The sequence below is a fragment of the Heloderma suspectum genome, chromosome 4 (genome assembly GCF_057233095.1).
Source record: "Heloderma suspectum isolate Gila_16-S chromosome 4, 16-S_ref, whole genome shotgun sequence".
Lineage (NCBI taxonomy): Eukaryota > Metazoa > Chordata > Lepidosauria > Squamata > Helodermatidae > Heloderma > Heloderma suspectum.
Window position 1 is genome coordinate 33,410,555 of NC_139461.1, and position 17,883 is coordinate 33,428,437.

The window sequence follows — 17,883 nt, forward strand, 5'->3', positions numbered from 1 at the left end:
TCAGGCAGGGGGGGAGGCTTCCTGCCTCGCCCAGCCAAAATGCAGGCTGGGGAGAAGGCTCTTCGCCTCACCCGGCCGCGAAATAAAAAGTTAAAAAAAAAACGCCCCTGTGATAGGCTACGTAACAATTTACATAGCCTATCACGGCTAGATCTGCAAAGTCAGCCATGATAGGCTACGTAAATCGTCACGTAGCCTATCACGGGTGACTTTAAAAAAAAAAAAAGCATGTAAGCAAATTGCGGCCCCCATAGGGAGCCGCAATTCGTGTTCCTTATTTGGTTGCTGTAGTCTACGTAAATCTTTATGTAGACTACGGCGAAAATAAGGGCAACGCAAATAGCGTTGCCCTTATTTTCGCCGTAGTCTACATAATCTTTACGTAGACTACAGCGACCAAATAAGGAACATGAATGGCGGCTCCCTATGGGGGCTACCATTAGCCGTACGTGCTTTTTTTTTTTTTAAGTCACCCGTGATAGGCTACGTGACAATTTAGGTAGCCTATCACGGCTGACTTTGCAAATCTAGCCGTGATAGGCTACGTTAATCGTCACGTAGCCTATCACGGGGGCGTTTTTTTTTTCTTTTATTGGAATGGCAGCGGTGGCAGCCGGTCGAAAGACCGGCTGCTGCTCCCGCCCCTGACGAAGACCCGACGAACCGCCGACCGGACCCGCCACCAGGAGGGACATTCGGGAAAGGTAAGTCCCGTCCTGGGGGGGGGGTGCGGAGAATTTCTCCCCGAAACTTGTTCGGGGGGCCGAACACGTTGGCGCTCGGCCCCCCGAAGTTTCAGGGAGAAATTCTCCGCCATCCCTAACGTGTACTCACATTGTTGAACACTTTCATTATTACTATTTTTGGTCTGAGAATTGCATTGGAAGCTTGGAAATGCACAGACTTTGACTGCAGATTGAGTCCAAGTTTGTGTTCGAAATGGAAGATGCAAACTGGTTAAATCCTGATAAAAAATGAACTGAAACAAATTTGTTTTACATCCCTACCCCCCATACACACTCTCAACATTTGCTCTAGAGGGTTGTGGGACCCTTTGGAAGAGATTTGGGGGCACAGGAGGCTACAAAGGAGATGGGAGGAGCAGAATGGCCGTTTGCATGAGCATGTTCATTGGACATTGGATTTCCCCTGTAGTTCAGAAGAGGAACCGATGTTGTAAGATAATGATATATAATGAGAATTAGTAGGCATCTTGATCCCCACAAAGCATTTTGTGGTGGTTTGGAGTAGAGAAGTTGTGGGGACAAAGTGCTTAATGCTCTCCCAACTGCTGCTCTTCTCCTTTATCCCCCTGTCCCTCCCACAGCCATTTCCTCCCCACATCGATGAGGTTTCCAGAGTTTACATGAAACTTTTAGTTAGACTCTGATGATCAGAACCAAGTGGAGGAATGCAGATGTCTGGATGACCAAGCACAGAATAGTAACCTCAAGCAACAGCCATTTCAGATATCATTGTAAAGTTGAGAAAAGGCCCTTTGTTGTGGACTCCAATCTCAGCATTGCATGATTATACTGTTTGTAGCAGCAAAAGTCCTCAGATTGCCTTGTTTTAATTCTCCATGTGGAAAAATAAATGTGGCTTTGTGTTTTTGAAATGGGAACTGAATGAGGTAGATGATCCCACTTACAAGACCCTAGAAATACAGGAAGGAAAGGAATTACATTGTCTTTTCAAACAAGTTAAGCATTGTTTAGCATGTTCTTCTGTGTGGTAGAGAAGAATACGACAGAGAAGAATATGCTGATGTGCCATTGTATTGCCCCTGCAGTGGGCTTCAAACTCTTAATTTAGATCTGCCAAGATAGTGATAAGCCAGATCCAGGTTTGCTTACAAGGAGACTTTATTGAGTACTTACAGCACACAGGCATACCCAATGGTTGGATCAGACAGCTTCTCTGAACCCAGAGCCATGGGGTAAAATTGGTTTTATACCATACATTTTAGTAGGGTTGGCGGAGAATTCCGCCACGGATCTCAGTGAGGCCGAATGCACCGGCATTCGGCCCCCCGAAATCCATGGCAGAACGGCTTGCCCCCCCACAGATCCCCTCCAGGACGAGACTTACCTGGGGTGGATGTTCCGGACGGCGGTGGCTCCAGCGGTGGCTCCAGTGGCAGCTGCGGCAGCGGCCACGGCAGCAGCAGCAGCTGGTCTTCCGACCAGCACCCGCCACTGCCATTTACAGTCTAGTCTTTTTGGTGTTTTTTTTTTTTTTACATATTTTAAATATTAAATATTTACGTAGGCTAAAACGGCAAATCCAAAAGGAACGCAAATAGCACCCACTACGCTATTTGTGTTCCCCTTTATTTTTGCCGTAATAGTTTACGTAAATATTTACATAGACTAAGACAGTGAAAAATATGGAACGCAAATGGCGGCCGCTGTAGCCGCCGCCATTTGCGTACGCGTTGTTTTTTTTTTAACCCAGACATGATAGGCTACATAAATATTTATTTAGCCTATCATGGTTGAATACAGGGACACAAACGGTGGCGGCTACGGCAGCCACCATTTGCATCCCTGCTACCCAGCAGCCGGATGTCTGGCTGCTGGGGGAGCTGGCTGGCGGCTCCGCTGAATTCCCGCAGAGCGGAGCCAGCTGGGCAGGACTCTGGGGGGAGGGATGGAGTGCCTCCCCCCCACCGTGAAGCAGATCCATGAAATGGTAAGTAACTTTCGTACATCCCTACATTTTAGCAGTGAGGCAGCATGACAACAGCAAGAGTTAATTAGCATTCATCTACCACTTACCCATCATAGGCTAGCAGTGCTTGGTAGACACCTGCAGCTCAGCCTAAACATAGATTCACTTCCCAGGCACATCTTGATAAGACACTCCACTTGTTCATTAATATGGAATGCGCTGAGGCTGCCACTATCTCACATGCTCAGAGGCCCACTCGCAAGGGAATTGCACTAATAATGAACCTAAGCAAAGCATTATGGAACTCTAGGCCCCTCTAACACTACAGGTAACCTGGTTACAGGCCTAGGGCCAATACAGCTATACTAGCATTTAAAGGTTCCAAGATGCTTGGATGATAGTGTCCTCTCCCCCCTCCCCATATACTTCCTTCAACTCAATTCCTGTTCAGGTAAAATTTTAAAGAACCACTCATCTTGCTATATGATACTTCTGATCAACCATATATATTGTTGATCACCTGTGTGATCAACATTATAGCAAAACAATAGCTTACTGCAGCTTCAATTGCTATCCTACTTTTGGAACACACACACACACACACAGGTATCATGAGCCATATATTTTATGTCTTAGTAACTTGACTCCTAACAATCTATGCTAAGTCATAGAAAATCAAAGTCAGTTAGTAATGGAAGCCATACCTATCTGCCAGGGTGACTGTATGCAGAGTCCATACTTTTTGCAAATGCACACATTTGCATATGCGCAAAAAAGTAGATTTTGCACATACGCAAATATGCTCATTTTTGCGATCACCATTTTATTTTTCAAAAAATGGTCACTGAGGAGCTTAATGAGGCCGCTGGGGTGAGTGCAGGCCGCTTGCCACACACGGGCAGGGAGCGACTGGGGACAGGGGCTTGGCGAGTGGGGCTCGGGGTTCAGGCGGGGGGGTTCTGCCACATTTTCGGATGGAATCAGGTGCCCATGCTATCCCTACAAAAAGTAAAACACAGACACCAACATGAATCAGATACCACCAAAAGCCTGGGCAGGTGTGTGTGTGTGTGTGTGTGTGTGTGTGTGTTTAAGATGGCTAAAAGAAAACAATGGAGGTGCCTGATGAATATGCCTGAGGAGGATACTCCTGAGTCTGGGTGCTCCTGAGGAGAAAGCCCTGTCATTGATATACATCCTTTTCACCTCCAGCGGTGGAAGTGCTTGGACCAGGGTCTCAGCAGAAGACTTCCGTGCAATCCTATGCTCATCTACTCAAGTTCAATGTGTCATTTTTCTGCCTAAGTGTGTACAGGATTCCATAGCCTTTGTCTCCAGTACTCTCCTCATAAGAAAAGCTGTCCTTTAAAACTAAACTCCTGGAACTTCCTACTGTTCAGGTATATGGGAAACACAAATCACCACCATCTTAATACCACCAGCTGCAGCTTCCAGGTTGCTGAAGTTGGATAGAATATCAACAGCATTCAAGATAGCATCCACCGTGATTGTCCTGAAAACTGGAGTATAGGTGGGATTGACTTGAAGGAGGCTAGTTTGCATGTTGTCGAGAAGAAACAAATCTCCCCTCCATCATTCTGGTCTTCCAGGATGGACTGTCAGTTCCACGGAGCATGGCTTAAAGTTAAAGACAGCAAGTGCCAGGGTTCAATAATAATAGTAATAGTAATAATACACAAGCCATGGACATGAGTGTATGACAATAAATGAGAGGAGAGGTCCAAGAATAGCCTATATTCTGCCTGCAATTATTATTTATTTGATCGTTGTTATTATTTCCAGGCTTTTTTCCTCTTGCAGGGTACCCACGGTAGCTTACATGGTCCTCCTCCTCTCCTTTTTATTATCACAACAACCCTGTGAGGTAGGTTAGGGTGAGAGTCTGTGACTGGCCCAAAGTGTCCCAGTGAGCTTCATGGAGGAGGTGGGACTCGAACACATGTCTCCGAAGCCCCAGTCCAACACTCCAACTACTACACTACATGCCTCTCACTGCATTGAGCAGGGGATCAGACTGGATTGCCTTCAAGGTTTCTACTCTATAATTCTAACCCCTTTTGTACATGTGCCAGTTAGCATGGTACTACTCGTTACCCTGGCAAAATGAGCATGACTAACTGTATTGGAAGAGTTTGATCTGTAACTTACTCAAGCATATTAAATTTTTGGAGCTGAAAAATAAGCAGCTTTCTACAATTAACATGTATTATGTTTTCTTTAGAGCTGTGGACAAATGGCATCTTGACATTCTCTACCTTACTTGTGAGCAGAGAAATTTGGGAGACAATTTCACCAAATTTCTCCAGGGGGAGGAGAAATTCCCAACAGTTTCTCACAGGTAGGGCTCGACATTGTGCTACAAACCCTGCCAGCTTCTTTCTTTTTTTGGTAAGGGTTTTGGAGGGTTTCGTGCTACAACAGCATCAACTGTCTGGGCTGGCTGGCCCCCAGCTTGCATCCATCACAGTCCTCCAATTTCCTGTAGGGATGTCAGAGAAATCCGCTGCAGATCGGGACCACTTACCTAGGGATTAACGAACCCCTTACCTTGTTCCATTGTGGGGATTCTGAGGGGGGGGGGAGGCACTCCATCCCTCCCCCCCGGAATCCTCCCTGACTGGTTCCGCTCCACAGCGGCTCCACGGAGCCACCGGCCAGGGCCATCCACAGCTGGAGTTCCAGCCGCGGCCAGGCTACTGCTAGGGATGTACGAATCACTTACCTGTTCCGGTCAGGGCATCCGCTGGGGGGGGAGGCTCCCCGTCCCTCCCCCCGGAATCCTTGACTGGGGGGGAGGCAATCTGGTCCTCCCCCCCCCCAGAATCCTGCCCAGCCAGCTCTGCTCCACAGCGGCTCTGCGAAGCAGCCGGCCAGGTCCGGCCGCAGCCGGACTTCCGGCCGCGGTCAGGCTGCTGCGGACGCAAACTGCTACAGCGGCCGCCATTTGTGTCCTTCCAGGCTGCCATGATAGGCTACATAAGAATTTATGTAGCCTATCACAGCTACCCCCCACCGAAAAGAAGGCATATGCAAATGGCGGTGGCTACGGCGGCCACCATTTGCGTTCCCTATTTTTCGCCGTTCTAGCCTACGTAAATATTTACGTAGGTAATTACAGTGAAAAAAAAGGGAACCTCAAATAGCGTAGTGGGTTATGTAGCAAATAGCGTAACCCTGCTCTTTGCCGTGATAGGCTACATAAATACTTATGTAGCCTATCACGGCAGCTTGGCAGGATGCAAATGGCAGCCACAGCAGCCGGCCGAAAGATCAGCCGCCGCCGCCGGAGCCCCAGGTAAGTTTCATTCCGGGGAGATTCCGCAGAGTGGCGGGGGGTGGGAGGCCGTTCCGCCATGGATTTCACTGAAATCCGTGGTGGAATTCTCCGCCATCCCTACACTTACCTCCGCTCCAGGAGGACTGGAGGTGGAACAGCACTTGGCTGCTTCTTCCAGCCAGAGCCATTCTCCTCCCTGTCCCTGCTGATTGCCTTTAAAAAAAATGTCTTGGGGGGAAAAAAATGGCGATCAGGAGGATGTGCCCATAGACTTATATGCAAATAGATTCATGAATCTTGTGTATAAGTCTATGTGGCCATAGGCTTATAAGCAAGATTCACGCCTCTATTTTGTGTATAAGTCTATGGGCACATCCTCCCGATCACCATTTTTTTTTAAGACTTTTTTTTTTTAAGGCAATTGGCAGGGACAGGGAGGAGGTGAATGGCTCTGGCTGGCAGGAGGGAAGGTAAGTGCCCCCAAGCCAGTTTCCCCCCGCCCCAGAATCCAAGCAGAGCAGAACCACTCTGGAGGATTCCCGGGGGGGGGGAGGAACAGATTGCTACCCCCCCACGGATTCCCCACTGGAACAGACAGTGGGGAATCTGTACACCCCTAATTTCCTGAAAGTTTTCTCCCCCCATAAAAGAGGCTTCCATTGTTCTGCCTCATTCAGGATGTTGTATAATTCATTTTTTGTGGTGTTTTTGAGCTTACCTAATCACAGCTGGCCTCCCAGGCTGCCTGCATGCCCTGATCTGGAAAAGCCCCATGGGAGGAATTACCTCATGGTGCCTTAAACTGGGCTCCAGTTGAAGCACAGGAAGCTGAGGAGGCTACAGGTGGCCAGAGGGATGATTGTACAATGAAAAACACGACACTTGTGGTCACTCCTTGGCCACCTCCTATATAAGGTAAGCCCAAGAAACCCAAACCCAGCCCATGAGAATTTTTTCTCCAAAATTTCTTCACCATTTAATTTCTTTTTGAAAGCAATTTCTTTTCTATCAAATTGAATGAGAATGGTTGAAAACATGTGGGAGAAATTTTCGGCACAGCACTAATTTTCTTTCATTTTCCCCATTGAAACCTGTAATCTATTAATTATACCAATCAATTAATTAAAGCTTAGTACCCTCAACTTTACTCCCTAAACTGAAATGCCACCCTTAACCATGATCAGTCATGAAACTGTGATTCTTTATTGAATTTAGTGTCCTCTTCCTTGAGGCTGGATACTAATAATCCCATTTCTCTTTTTCAATGTTCATAATTATACGGACTGGTAAACATACAGTAATAATATACTTTCACAAGAATGATAACACACACACCCCAATACATAAATGCATATCTGAACATTACTTACACACACACACACACACACACACCATCAATCTGCAGCTTACACATGGTGTGATCATAAGATTATCTTGTAGTGGTGATATTCTGGAACTCATCATCCTGGATAATCCGCACTGAACTTGAACTGCGCCCTACAGTTATCTAGATTTCACATTTCCCCAGAAATAACAACTTGTTAAGCAGTCATCAAGAGGAAGAAGAAACAAGTGCATTGCTTCTCTATATCCTCACTCTGTGCCTTTAGCAAGAAATAAAGGAAAGGGAGAAGGCTGGCAAATCCATTACACCACCATATAGCGGTTGTAGCCAGTGGCCAAGATACTGAGCTAGGATATTCCTGGCTCAGATCTTGTTTATGCCTTATTAAACCTAACTCAAGGTAGTACCTTAATCTCTCCTTAGTCACTCCTTCTTGTCCAACTTAATATGGGGATCGTAATAGTACCTGCCTTACAAACGTATATTAAGGGTTCTGATATAAATAGTGGCGTGCTGAAAGTTCCTTCCACTTTTTGATTTACCATACACATTCAATTTGATAGAAAAGAATTGCTTTCAATATGTTGTATATTGCAGCTAAGGATGGACTAGGGATGGGGGAGAAATCCGCTGTGGACCCCGATGAGGCCAGATTCAAAGGAATCCGGCCTCTGGAGTCCGCGGTGGAGCAGCACCACTCACCTCCACCTCCCTCCAGAATCCTATGGAGCCGGCCTCTCTCTGTGGAGATTCCTCAGAGCCGCAGGCTGGCTCCATATTGCTGCGAGCTCCATCCACAGCCATTTATGGCCACATTTAGGTTAAACTAAGGGGCTTTATGGCCGCAAGTGGCGTCCGCTACGCCACTTCCGGCTGTATCTATTCGCCAGGCCAACGATACGTAGCCAGCTGCCGGCCTGCAGCTCTGCAGAATCCCCGCGGACTCAGACAAACCCACCTCTGTCCTGGGTGGAAAGAGCTTGTTGACCTGCCCCCCCCCCAACTCATGCAGCCTGGACCGGCTCAGCGAGCCTCCCTGCTTGCCCCACCCACCTGCCAATCCATGTGAGCTGCCCCTCCTCTCCACATCAAGGACTCCAGCAGTCAACCCCTTGTGCTTTATAAACACAAGGGCTTGACTGTGCGGCCACCCCCAGCACTCTCGCCTTGGCCTCCTCAGGAGGAGGCCTGGGCAAGAGTGCTGGGGTGCCGCTGAGGCCTTTCCTCCTCATGCTGGCTGTTAAGGAAGCCCATGACAAGCCAGTGGAGGCAGGATGATTCCCAGTATGGCCAGGCCCCAGGGTGAGACCTCTGGGGTGCTGCCAAGGCCCTTCCTCCCTGTGCCAGCTGTCAAGGGCTTCCTTGACAGCCAGTGGAGGCAGGATGGGTCCTGGCATGGCAGCCCCCAGCACTCTCATCCTGGCCTCCTCCCAAGGAGACCAGGCCAAGAGCACTGGGGTGCCATGTCACTCCCAGCCACTTGCCAAGCTCCGGGGCACTCAGCAGCTTGAACTGTCAGCGCCCCATGGCTCGGTGAGCAGGGTCTGGGAGGCCGGGGGTGGGGGTGTCATCACCCCCTTTTTGAACTCCTTTGCTAACCCTAATTACAGCAGTCCGGTCTTTCTCCCCACTTTTCCACATGTACTTTGGATCTGTTTTTTTCTCCTAAGGTACTTTCATCTCCAAGCATTCCAAACTGCCACTCCTGACATCCATTTAATAGCACAGCTACTGATGAGGGTGGAAGCCAAAACGTTTAGCTTAAATATATTTTTGAATAGTCTGAGTTAGTCTTTCTATCATATATATATATATATATACACACACACACACACACACACACGCGCGCACACACACACACACACATATATATATATATATATATATATATATATCTGATAAGGCAATCACATTCACATTGCAGCATCCTAAAGAAAAAAATGCATATTTTCTCTGAGAATATGATATATACCATCTTTGTTTAAATGGCACAAATCTGTCAAAAAAGACTCCACTTCTGGCAAGACCTTAAAAAAATCATGCATATCTGACATTTGGGGAAACCGGAAAGTACTAAGTGGAAATAATTTTTTGTTCAACCAACTTTTGCTGAAAACTTGAAAAGACAGCCTAATGGCTAATTGTGGTTATGATGATGCTTTTCCATTTGACAGCTTGACATGTCTAAAACTGCTCACTGAATAAGTATTAGGCATGCAAGGCATTGATTCCAGCTAAAACTGGAGGGGAATATGGGGTTGGGCAATACACATGTAATGCAGGGAATCTGGATTACTAGCATTTCCCCCCCCCCTGCAAATTATTAGTTGTCACCCACAGATCATTAAGCACAATAAAGGGGCCTTTTCTTAGCAGTAAGGAAGGCTGTTCACATAAAACATTGAAGACAATTGAGTTTTAATGTAGAAATGCTATCCAAAAGCCTTTGAAACTTCCATATATCAATGCCACCATATTGTGGTAGAAGAACAGAGTTTGGCTTCAGTCTAGATGTCCATGAGAAAAACCACACTTTCTCACAGGAAATTTCCTACCTCATTCTCCCCTGTGCTTCCCCAAAAGTGTACCCTAAATGGGGCCTCTATAAAACACCATGGAATGTGTTGTGGGGGGAAACACAGTGGGAAAAAAAAACCTGGGTGAAGGTGCCTTTTGTTCCTCACAAATTGCCTCTTCCCAGTATGCTCTGATTGCTCCCAGTCACTGCAGCCTCCTGTGCCACATCTGACATGATTAAGAACTCAAGAACATAAGAAGAGCCCTGATGAATCAGACCGAAGGCCTATATAGTCCAGCATTCTGTTCACACAGTGACTGGCCAGCTGCCTGTGGGAAGTCCACAAGTATGACTTGATCACACAATAGCAGAGGACTCACCCTTGATATCATTGTTGGGGGGAGTTTCGGTGGGGATCAGGGAATAAGAAAGCTGCCTTGTGTGAATGTCATTCTGCTCATGTTTGTCTGGAGCCAAGGCATCATTCCACATAGCAAAGCAGGTTTGAAGTGTTCTTATTCTCCTTGCAGTATATTTATCTATAGTACTGCAAGTCTACATAATGCAAGGAAAGGACATCATACACATGCAGATATACAGTACAAATATTTTTATGCATCAGGAAGACTGAAGCTATTCTCCCTGGGCCACTTTTGATGTCGATGCATGCCAGGTCCATGGAATACTTAAGGCTCTCTCTGCAGAGTCACTTCCAGCAGCGCCCGTATACGAGCTGACAAACCATGTTTTGTATTCAGGAGAATTTTAAAAGAGGTTAGTTGGCTTGTCAGTTATGCTAGGTCTTCCCTCAGATAATTCTATGGAGAAAGCCTCAAGCATGTGCTTGGCTCCTTTTCACATGCTGTCTTCAGAAATCAGGATTATGACCCTCTTCTTTTTTTGTTTTTCTATGGTATCTGCTGAAAAAGATCCAATGTTAGATTTACACTTGAACATATAAAGGGTAGCCACAACTGCAGCTTCCTGTATGGTTGGTTGGGCATTGGAGCACTGAATTGGGAACATATGGAACAGCCCACAGAAAGGCAAATGCCTTTTTCATTGATGACCCAATGCATGGAAACCCAGTGCAGGAAGGAAGCCAACTGTGCAAGCAAGCAAGCAAACAAACAAACAAAACAGTTGAAACTGGGTTCTAAGAACATCAGAAAAGCCCAGTTGGATCAGACCATGCTGGCTGGGGCTGATGGGAGTTGTAGTGCAAAATATCTGGAGGACACCAGGTTAGGGAAGTTGAATCTAGTCCAATGTTCTACAAGAACCACAAGTAGGGATGGACAGGCACCCCCCCTCTAGGTTCTCCGGGCACCTGCTGAGCCCCTGCCCCTGCGTGTATGCTCTTGGACCCACACTCAGCCTCTCCCCCAAAGCCAAGCTACCTGTACTCATTTGGGATCTATTCATGAACCATTTCGCGGAAGAGAATGATGATTGTGAATATGCACACATCTAGTCATGCAAAATGGTGCCATGAATCACCCATATATGCAAGATTACAGGTGTAAATGGCCCATTTACACCTGTAATCTTGCATATATGGGCAATATGCAGCCGCTGAGCCCCTGCACCTGCTCAACAGGGGCTCGGTGGGCACAGTTTGGGAGCGTGGGCAGGGGAGTCTGCTGGACTCCCAGACCCAATTGGGCACCCACACCATCCCTACCCATGAGCAGCGCATGAAGGCATAACACCTCCCATCTTTATGGCCACACAACAACTGTGCCTCTAGCCCTCTACAGTCTCTGAAAATTGAGGTTTTATATACTGACAAATTGCAATATGAGATCACCCAACCCCTCTTTATCAATTCACATGGAGAATATAAAGTGTGACCTGCCCATCCATCTGTTCAGCCAAAGCAATCCAGCAATTCTGATACCTTGGAAAGCTGCAGAAATTATTGATGTGTATAACTAAGATGAAGGGCAATATTGGTGCTCCAATCACTACACATAGTAGTTCTCTACTAGATACTATGCCAATGTTCCTTTTATAAAAGTCCATTCCGTTCTCCAAACCCACAGAACTTACTACAGGGGTGTTGGGCTTCTTTAAGGCTGAGGGCCTTAAATTTGATCCAGAGAAGCTCTCAGGGGCCACATTCCAGTGGTGGGCAGGGTGAAAGCACAAAACAGACAAGGACAAAATACCCCAAATGCCAGCATACTTAAAATTAAAGATAATACTGCCAGTAACTAAGCCTTAGGAGAGGCACTTCTGTCTTTTAGAATGGGGGGGAAATGCACAAAAGCCAGGAAACTCACCAAAGAACCAGTGGTTGGGGGGAAATGATGGGGCCAGGGGAAGAGGCTGTGGCCATCTGGGGAACCCCAGAGGGCTGGATTGGGACCACAAACAGAGCAGATTTGGCCCCTGAGCCTGTGATACTGCACCCATAGTTTAGTCATAGAGTCATGGATAGATAACAGTATTCTGAGAATATATAGCAGCTTTAAGGGCCAAAATACATGTGACATGATTCACTTTTTTAAAAAAGCATACTTTATGCTCTCACTTTTATTTTGAAGGAAAAACAGCCTCATGGGGTCCCAATCTGGCACCATGCTCCCAACTGAGATCAGACCTGATGCTGGTTTCCCAATGAAAATCTCCCCCTGCCACTGTTGCCATTGCCCCTGAAAGTTCTTCAATTTGGGCAGGAGAAAGGGCAAAGCCCTCCCATCTGTGCCCATCAAGCAGGCCTCTGCAGGTGGCTGTAACCCCCAAAGGCTTCTCCTGTAGATCTTAATAACCAGACAGGTTCATAATGAGACAGGAAACCCTTAGTAGACAGCCATTCCACTCATCCATCACCAGGAAAGAGGACAACAGAGGGCACCCATCTGTAGGACATTTGAATATGCAAATTTATAGGTATAGGTGCAAATTAGAAATAACTATAATTGAAATCGAAATACAATACATCACACCTAGGGATGTACGAAAGTCACTTATCGTTTTGAAGGGTGAGATTCATGGTGGGGGGGTGGCGCTCTGTCCCTCCCCCTGAAAGTCTCTCTGGCCGGCTCCATTCTGTGGCGATTCTGCACCCGCAGTCAGACATGCGGCCTCTGGGCAGCCTGCAGGGATGCAAATGGCAGCTGCCGTAGCCGCCGCCATTTGCGTCCCTCTATTTTGCCGTGATAGGCTACGTAAATATTTACGTAGCCTATCACGGCAAAAGCCCCCAAAAAACTGTGAATGCAAATGGGGGCAGCTACAGCGGCGACCGTAGCTGCTGCCATTTGCGTTCCCTTTTTTTTGCCATGATAGGCTACGAAAATACTTATGCAGCCTATCACGGCTCCCGCAGGGACACAAATGGCGTCCCTGCGTTAGCCATGATAGGCTACGTAAGTATTTACATAGCCTATCATGGCTATAGTGAAGAAGCAAATGACAGCCACAGCCACCATTCACAAAGCAGCGCGAACGGCAGCAGGTAGGTGTCCCATTTCGCGCACCTTTCGCGGTGTGGGGGGGTAGGGGGCTTCGTTATGCCACGGATTTCGGGGGGCCAAATACACTGGCATTCGGCCTCACCGAGATCTGTGGCGGAATTCTCTGACATCCTTAATCACACCATAGTGAGGAAGACTGTGACCAAGTGACCCATATGCCTGCTCAGCCTGCTCTTGTCCAGGTGCTGTTGATTAGGGATGCCCAATTAGGGCATCCATCCAGAGGAGAAGTTCACTGACCTTTCAGCAGCTCAACCCCCTTGGACTCCAGCTCACTAACCCACTAGCTGGCCTGGCTCAATCTGTATGAGTCTGGCTATGTCGTGGATTTCTGGGGGGGGGGGTTCTTTCTAAAATCGCCATTTACACAAATCACAGGTGCAATTTGCATAATTTGTACACATTTCAGTCATAGTTTGCTTAATTTGTGCAAATTGTGATAGTAAATTGCTTAATTTTGCACAAATTGCAGCTGCAGTCACGATTTGCATAAATGGCAATTTTAGGGGGGTGAGGATGAGACATTTCCCAGCTTCTAGGAAAAGCCCATGGATCAGCTAGCAAATGCAAGCTAAGCTGGGAACTCTAGGGAATCCATTGAGCCCTGAAAGAGCTGGATTTCCCCATGATGGCCATCCCTACTTTTGATGGGCCGCTTCAAAGCCTGTGTTCTCCCTCCTTAAGGTTATTTGACTTTGAACCAGACGTGAAGAGGATACCACTTTCAATGGAGGTCACCTTGAAGAACAGACTCTCTTCTGCCAGCTCTCCACTTCCCAGATCCTAATCTGGTTAAAAGCAGCACCTTGAACTGGACCTGGACACCAATTGGCAAGTACTGATCTTTCATGTAATGTGCAATTTGGCCATACATTGGGTGAAACTAGGGGTTGTGCTCTGTACCAAAAGCACTTCCTTCCAAATGCCAAAGAGACCCAAGTTTGTCAAAATTGAACATACCGTGACTCAGTCTGTGACCCACAAAGTCAGTGTGCCCTCTGAAAGAGAAATCTTATACTAAGCAAATGAATTTTTAAAATGAAATTACCTATCTTCATCTTTTTAAACTCTTTCATCCCATTTGAATATGATTATCTGTATTTATTCTGATTTTCTTGCAAGTAACCTACATTAACAGTGTTTCATTTTTGATCCAGAAACTAGCTGTCATACTGGCTTCGCTTTTCCTTACATCAAACTGAATTCTACTATTAATGAAGAGATACATTTTTGATAGCTCCAACCCCACCTATTTGTCTTTGATCTTATTTTGTGAAATGTGCCCTATATTCCTTCTCCTTCGGAAAACCCTTAACTCTTGATACCAGGACTCCAACCGAAAGCAGAAAACCAAATGGAATTTATAGAATTTTGGAATCAATGTGTTGTTTCATTGAATTTCCTTTGCTCTTCAGAGGGAACGTAAATGTCAACTTTCATGAGAGTCTTAGGACTGCTTCTTAAAATAGTTTTACTATACCAGAACAAATATTTGAGTACACAGTACATACATAGGGTGTCATATGAAGGTTACACACATGCATTTTTCTATAACCTAAACAAGAGAAGCAAGTCAGAAAGGGCTGGAAGCCTATTTAAAAAGGTAAGGTAAAGGTGTCCCCAACCAGTCGTGTCCGACTCTAGGGTGCGGTGCTCATCCCCGTTTCTAAGCCGAAGAGCCAGCGCTGTCCGAAGACGCTTCCATGGTCATGTGGTCGGCATGACTGAACACCGAGGTGCACGGAACGCTGTTACCTTTCCCGCCGAGGCGGTGCCTATTTATCTACTTGCAATGTCTTGCTTTCGAACTGCTAGGTTGGCAGAAGCTGGGACTGAAGACGGGAACTCACTCCGTCATGCAGCACTCAGATCTCGAACTGCTTACCTGCCGACCTTCCAGTCTGCAGTTCAGCGTCTTAACCACCAAGCCACCATGGCCCTAAGCCTATTTACATATATTTTAAAGGGAAATGTGCAGGGATGATGCATATGTATTTTGTACTGGAGCATCTATACTTGGGTAGAAAAGGTGTCTTAAGAAATGATCCTTAGCCTGCAGTGTGATCAAAGTAAATTTTATCTTGAGCTAGTCTGATTAAACTTGCTAGTTTTAACAAGGAATTAATTACTTAGGCTATTGAAATTAGGAATAAAGATTCATAAAACAGTGAGTAGATTCATGACTGATCTGCTTAAGATACATTTGTTGTTTGCGTATTTCTTTTTTCCAAATTTTATCCACCACCTTTTCAACCCCATTGAGAGCCCCAAGGAAGCTAACGACATAAGAAGTATAAAAATAGATTAAAAATACATTGCCATGACACAGTTAAAAACCAGCTGACAATGTCAAACAATTTTAAATGACTAAGAATATAGCAGCAGCAGCCTAAAATCAATTCAGCCAGACTGAAACAGCTTGCAAATGCCCAGGGTAATAAAAGGTTGGCAAACATTCCCTGTAAACTTTAGCCTTCTTGAGGCATTCAGTATGAATGGGTTTCATGAACAACTGGGCTAACCCCACCCCCTAGAACCTACTTTGCATTGGTGGCTACTCCTTGCCCCCACCCTGTGGCTGACCCATGGAGAGAGAGAGAACCCTGTGCATGTGCAATACCCATACATGCATAGGGCCTAGTGCCGTGCCGAAAATTTCTCCTACTTTTTTTTTTACCATTCTCATTCAATGTGATAGAAAAGAAACAGCTTTTGAAAAGAAATTCTAAGGAAGAAGAAAATGTCGGAGAGATTTTAATGGGTTGGGATCAGGATTCTTCTGTTTAACTTACTTATGAGAGCCAATGAGTTTGTGCGAGTGTCCTGTATTTCATTGTACAATCATATGTCTGGCAACCTATACCCTTTTTGGCCTCACAGAATCATAGAATAGTAGAGATGGAAGGGGCCTTCAAGACCATCGAGTCCAACCCCCTGCTCAATGCAGGAATCCAAGTCAGAGCATCCCTGACAGATGGCTGTCCATCGTCATCTTAAACCCCTCCAGTGTGGGAGAGCCCACCACCTCCCTAGGTCATTGGTTCCATTGTCACACTGCTCTAACAGTCAGGAAGTTTTTCCTGATGTTCATCCAGAACCTGGCTTCCTGTCATTGAGCCCATGATTCCATGTCCTGCACTCTGGGATGACTGAGAAGAGATCCTGGCCTTACTCTCTGGAACAACCTTTTTCAAGTACTTGAAGAGCGCTATCATATCTCCCCTCAGTCTTCTCTTCTCAAGGCTAAACATGTCCAGTTCTTTCAGTCTCCCTTCACAGGGCTTTATTTCCAGTCCCCTGATCATCTTTGTTGCCCTCCTCTGAACCCTCTCCAGTTTGTCTGTATCCTTCTTCAAGTGTGGTGCCCAGAACTGCACACAGTACTCCAGATGAGGCCTAACTAGTGCTGAATAGAGGGGAACTAGTACTTCCCAGGATTTGAAAGCTATGGTTCTATTAATGCAGCCCAAAATAGCATTTGCCTTTTATGCAGCCACATTCCTTTGTTGGCTCATATTCAGCTTGCAATTGACAACAATTCCAAGATCCTTCTCGCTTGTAGTGTTGTTGAGCCACGTATTGCTCATCTTGTAACTGTGCATTTGGTTCCTTTTTCCTAGGTGCAGAACTTGGCATTTATCCCTATTAAATTTCATTCTGTTTTTTCTGCCCAGTGCTCCAGTCTATCCAGATCACTTTGAATTTTGTTTCTGCCTTCCAAAGTATTAGCTATCCTGCCCAATTTTGTGTCATCTGCAGATTTGATCAGCATTCCCTCCACCTCCTCCTCCAAGTCATTAATAAAAATGTTGAAGAGCACTGGGTCCAGGACTGATCCTTGCAGTACCCCACACTTCCCACCCAGGGGAACACATTGTGAGGGGCTTTTTCAGTAAGTGCAGGTAGCTGAGGAGGCTGCAAAGGAATGGAGAAATGGGTAATAGAAGGGTGAAATACACACAGCACCATCAACCACTTTGCAGTGATTAAGTGCACTCAAAAACACCACCAAAATGAATTCAAAATAAATTATAACATCCCCTGAGGATGACACAGAAAAAAATGGAAGCCTCTTTCATGCAGGAGGAAAGTTTCCTGGAAATTGGAGGATAGATGTTGGCACAGCAGCACTAGCTCCACCTGTTGCCTGGAGCTAGACCCAACACTGCCCCCTCACACCTGCATTGGATACAAATTTGGGGCTAGGCTGCCAAGACAGTTGATGCTGACGCAATTTGCAATGGCAGTGCAAAACCCCCAAAACCCTTAGACGAAAAGAAAGAAGTTATGCTATATCCCCTGCCAATGGTGAGCCCTGGCTGTGAGAAACTGTTGGAGAATTTCTCCTCCCACTAGAGAGATTCGGTGAAATTGTTGACCCAATTTCTCTGCCCACAAATAGGATGGGGAATTTTGAGTGGTCATTTGCACACAGCTCTAATAAGGCCTCCTTCAGACTTATGCCTATTACCCATCAGCTGATGGGGGCAGGGCTGATGTATCAAGGGGCAGGGCTAGCCCACTCCTGCATGAGAGTGCACTCATATATTCATACTGAATGTCTGGA